General features: G+C 36.3%; 1 pseudogene; it reads left to right on the forward strand.

Annotated features, from left to right (window-relative positions):
- The first annotated feature begins 3459 nt into the window (after positions 1-3459).
- Positions 3460-4167, forward strand: LOC103241168 (cytokine receptor-like factor 3; annotated as a pseudogene).
- The last annotated feature ends 1664 nt before the right edge of the window (positions 4168-5831 follow it).

A 5831-nucleotide genomic window follows, 5' to 3' on the forward strand; every position in this document is an offset into this window, starting at 1 on the left:
TCCCCTTGCACCTTCTCCGCCTCTTCCACCTCTCCCACCCTGAGACAGAAGATGAATTCCCCCTCTTCTTCCTCTTCCTCAGCCTACTCCACAAGAAGGTGAAGAGGGTGAAGACTTTTATGATGATCCATTTCTACTTAATGAATAATAAATATATTTTCTCTTCTTTAGCATTTTCTTAATAACATTTTCTTTTCTCTAGCTTACTTTATTGCAAGAATATAGTATATAATACATATAATATACAAAATATGTGTTAATTATATGTTTGCATTATTAGTAAGGTTTCCAGTGAATAGTAGCTATTTGTAGGTACGTTGTTGGAAGTCAAATGTTATATACGAGTTTTTGACTGTGGGAAAGGTCAGCATCCCTAACACTTGTGTTGTTCAAGAGTCAACTGTATAGTGAATATCTATGGAACAATTAGCTATATGTTTTTAAATAAATATTTTGTTCAATATAAGTTTATATTTGTTGTCTCATTTAAAAAAATTATTGCTGGAATGTTTCATAAGACATAACCCAGGAAACATATTATTTAACCACAAATACTTATGTATTTTTTTTTTTTTTTTTACTGATTAGGAATTAAAGATAATACAATCACAAAATTGTTATCACATATAACAAAATGATCAGTAATCCCTGATATATCTGGTTGATATTCAAATTTCTTACATTCTCTAGAAAAAATACCTGCAGCATGTTTGTATGAGATTGAAACAAATCTACACATCATGATCTCTGTTGTTGTTGTTGTTGTTGTTGTTGTAGAGAGAGGGTCTGGCTATGTTACTCAGGCTGGTCTTGAACTGTTGGGCTCAAGGAATCCTCCTGCCTCAGCCATCTGAATAGCTGGGATTGCAGGCACACGCCACTACTATGCCCAGCGTTCACAGACTCTTAAGTGTCCTTTAAGTGATGACAGTTTTCCTCTGTCCCTGCCCATTTTCTGTTTACTTGTTGAAGAAAGTGTACTTGTTTTTAGTCAGAATTTCCAATATCTATTTGGCTGATTACTTTCCTGTGATGTCATTCTTCTTATTTCTGTGTCCCTTATATTGTCTGTCAGCTATTATTCGTGTCTTGGAACTTAGTTAGATTCCTGTTCATTTACAGTATGTGTGTGTGTGTTTGTGTATGACCGTTGGTATTGCTATACACTGTCTATGTCATTATGCAAGAAGGAATGTAAAAATGAATGGCCCATACTTAGTGATGATAAGATTAGTTCACGGAATCAGGATCCATCAAGTATCCACCTAGCAGATCCATCCCTTACAAATTTTCAAACAGGAATTTCTCTAATGGTTTTGGCATCTGTGGATTATCACTACCTAGACTTATGCATTAGGAATAGCAAAATGGTGAATTTCTAATTCTATCATTCATTTTGTATTTATTGGCTTACACTTAATTTTAAAAATTTCCCCTACCAACTACTTGTTTACCTTGCAGCAAATATTCTACAAAAAAGGCAGAATAAATACTTAAGCATTACAGTTACTATTTAAAAAAAAATAATGGTAGGTGACCAATCAGTGTCTTCTATCTTTGGCCATTACGAGCCCTTTCAGGTAGGTTGATATATTTTTTGTTTACACGATCTCAATATTTATTACTTTCCCTGTTTGAGGGCACAACTAGACACTTTATCTCACTTATGTCTGTTCTGCCCCAGACCTAGAATCACCGTTTCTCTAGGAAGTTACGGACACTAGACAGTTTTAGTACTTTAAATTCTCTTTACTGGGAAGAATGTATATCAGCTCAATTTTTAACATATAGATATTAAAATAAGCAAATTCATATAGGCAACAGAAGTATAAACCATCTCTGTCTTACCTTTTTTTTTGACCTCAGAAGTACCTGACAGTGAACCTATGGTGTTGTTTCAGGTAACTTTTACAAACATATCACGTCTTGTATGTAATTAATACTTATAATCTTCTTGATTAAAAAACCAGCAAAATATATAAAATATTTAAGTGATCTCTGTATCATTTTTCAACTTTTTTCTTAGAAAACTTTATTTTATTACTTCCCATACATACAGAAACTTTACCTATTTTCACCAGTTCATTGTAGTTTGAAGACCAACTTTTACTGGAGATTAAAAAAGAAGTATGAAAGTACTTTGTGTATTTTTTAAAAGCTGACTTTCTACACAATCTCTAAGATAGTTTTTTTAAAATTAAAATGAAAATGAAAATGTAGTCAATGATAATTCAAATGCATATTATCCTACTTTGTTCATGGGACCTTATACAAATGATTGGCTATTTTTCCGTTCAGAATTAAGGATTATTGAAGCTTGTGTAACAAGGACTTTGTTCTTCATAATTCATTTCCTGTTACTTGCTTATGCAGTGAAGCATTATAATTTGCAGGCTATTACCTCACAGGACTTATAACTTCATTGCTTGTACAAAGAAAAGAACAAAGATGAGTCAGGAGTATAAAAAAATCTCCTAGGTAATGAGAAAGTAAATCAACTTACATTTCTTGCAAATTGATAAGTAGGAGGTTTTTACTAATGAATCCTATAATTCTCACAATGCAGTGTTTATTTCCAGGGTTCCCTTCTAAGAAATATGACTGTATAAGGTAATTATTACACACTGAGATTAGGTCCCAGATAAGCAAAACCCATAATGAATTACTTCCATAAGAATTAAAGCAAAATATCTAGATATGTTCTCAAATTGCCACATCTCAATAATTTTAAATCCACTAATACTTTCAACAGACAGGTAGATTCATTTAAAAACAAATGAATCATTCTTATCTTAAAAATATTCATCCTGGCTTTGATTAAAACAACTGAGAGAATAACTTGTTGAACAAAGCCATAGCCACTCAAAAATGCTCCCAAGCAAGGTAAGTTAGTCAGGGTGAGTGAAGATCATCCACATTGACCTTCATTGCCCTCTTAGTGTTTGGGAAGATGAAGATCAAGAATCTGCAGGATGTCAAAGGCATAAACATAAGCTTTTCTTCTTAATCCTTACTTGAGTCAAGAATGTAGGAATAGAGCATTGCCTACTTGGCACTATGATTTTGAACATTTGGCAAACTGCAAAAATGAAAATTGTCTATGGCCTACTTATGAGATGACTGTGGAATAGAGGAAATCTATACATGAGGCACGTATGTAGAAACCAGTATGCAAAGAATCAATATAATGAGGAGTGAAAAAGAAACAGCAACTCGAGATTTGGAAAATATTAAATAAATACAATCAATAACTTTATGCCAATGCATTTGAAAAGTTAGATAAAATGGAAATATTCCTAGAAAAATATAAAGCAAAAACGCAAAAATAAAAATACAAATTTGGCAAAAACAGGAAACATGCATAATCCTACAATCACTAATATACTTACATCAGTAAGTAAATATCTTCCCATCAGAAAACTCCAGACTCAACAGTCAGGAACCCACTCCAGCAGCTGCATGAGGCAGATGATGGAGCTAGAGCCTGAGTTGCTGCTTCAGGAAGCCCTGGAGAACGTGGAGGTGGCAAGAACTACCAGTGGGAGCTGGGTCACCAGCTTGAGGGGCTGTGGGAGGCACAGAGATCAAAGAGAGTGCATCACAGACAACGGATGTTCTCAAACAACATATTAATTATTTAAAGGGAACCCTTGCAAAGCTCCTAGATGAACGATTGGTGACCCTTTTGCAAGAGGTGGGCACCATTAAACAGACCTTTAAACCACCACTAGATGATTGCCAGAAGCTCATAGAACACAGAGTCAACACTCCAGAGGGTTTAGTACGAGAAGGTGAGATTGCCATTGTTGGTGGTGTAGGAGAAGAGAATGAGAAACTGTAGAGCTTTACCAAAAAGGCCTTGCAAGTTCAGTTGGACAGCATATAAGAAGTTCCTTTACTGGTTGATGTGCCTTGTTTATCTGCTCAGTTGGATGACTCTATTCTTAACATCATGAAAGACCACATTCTTAAGCGTGGAACTGTAGCATGTTGCCCACCAGTACAGATAGAAGAACTGATAGAGAAACCTGGAGGCATCATAGTACAATGATGTAATGTGGATGACAACTTTACGGCACAAGATGACAGGCTCCAGTTTCGTAAATGTACTTCAAATCATTTTGAGGATGTATGTATAGGTTCTGAAACTGAATTCTTAGTATTGCACATAGATTCCAATGTTGATGATCATTTCAGAATCTGCACCGAGGAGATGGCCGACAGGAGCGGAGTCCTTGGAGTGTCTCCCAGATAGTTCATTCTATATTTGTGCCTCATGAGTGGACAGCTGGTTTTGAGGGGAACAGTCTGAGCAATCAAAGAAATACCTCATGCTGGAACGATTCTGAATATTCAGGTGTTCTCGACTCCAGAGCTCCAACTTATTTCTCTGGGCAGACATTAATATTTAGAGTTGACTGTGGGACTATGAGACAAAAGAGGTAGTATAGGAATGTGTCATAAAAACAGAATGTTGGCCGGGCGCGGTGGCTCATGCCTGCAATCCCAGCACTTTGGGAGGCCCAGGTGGGCAGATCATGAGGTCAGGAGATCGAGACCATCCTGGCTAACGCGGTGAAACCCAGTCTCTACTCAAAAAACAAAAAAATTAGCTGGGCGTGGTGATGGGAGCCTGTAGTCCCAGGTACACGCGAGGCTGAGGTAGGAGAATGGCGTGAACCCGGGAGGCGGAGCTTGCAGTGAGCCGAGATCGCGCCACTGCACTCCAGCCTGGGCGACAGAGCGAGGCTCCGTCTCAAAAAACAAAACAAAACAAAACAAACAAATAAACAAACCAAAAACTAGGACTCTCTGCAGCAGGATGAAGCTGTGTGCATTGGTACAAATGGTGCAATTTTTGTCAGTGGAAAAGAAATGCCTCATTAGTTACTTGCAATTACTTCTGTGTCCACTGTCACATTTGACATTGAAGCTGTGACTCTAGGAACCACCAATAATAATGAAGGCAGAAACGTCAAGCTAGAGTAAATCTTAGTTCAAATAACAGAGTCATGGTTTTTGATTGGTCATGTGATCAATCTTGTGGTTCTCTTTATTTGGATGCTGATTTTTCTATCCTGGATGGAAGGTGTTAGAGAGTTTTCGACGTTGGGGTGCTTGGCTTTGGTTTGCAGGATTTAACCTAGCTGTCCTCAGCCCAGCTTAGTTGTAATTTATTTTTTTTAAAAAGTTGAATTCATCTCTCACGTAGGCCGTTGGAAATAGAAAGTGTTTACTGAATTCATTTTGTAATATTTTAGCAAAAAGAAGCTTCAGTGTTGTGCACAATGTTGTGGACAAAATCATGTAATTCAGTCAATTTTATTTTTAGCGTGATGGTAACTAAAGCATCACATCATAATAAAAATAAAATTGGCTTCAAAAGTATGAGAAGATATAGAAATTTCTATACCCTTCCACTGTACTTCTTAAAGCTGGTTATTAGACCAGGAAAGCTTAATGTAATATTATTTAAAAAATTATCATAAAGGATCCAAGCTCATGTAAATCTTTAGAATTGAACAAGAGGAATAACCCAGATAGAAGATTTGCAATATACAACCACTCATTAGCTGTCCACATGAATGTGTTGACTGTATTCTCCATGTTGTTATTTGTAAGCAGTGTTGATTTGTATCCCATCTTCAATAACCTTTTAGTCCTCAAGACATTATACTTTTTGCATTTTTTAAAATGCCTGAGCAAATGTCTATAGTAGGCAAGCATTATCTTTTACTTTTTTTCATTACAGTTTGATTCAAGATAGGCTACAGTATTTTTACAGGGTAAAACTACTCATGGAAGTTGTATGCACAGCAGGGTTAGCCATT

Source organism: Chlorocebus sabaeus, chromosome 14 (assembly GCF_047675955.1).
Source record: "Chlorocebus sabaeus isolate Y175 chromosome 14, mChlSab1.0.hap1, whole genome shotgun sequence".
In the NCBI taxonomy this organism is placed as follows: domain Eukaryota; kingdom Metazoa; phylum Chordata; class Mammalia; order Primates; family Cercopithecidae; genus Chlorocebus; species Chlorocebus sabaeus.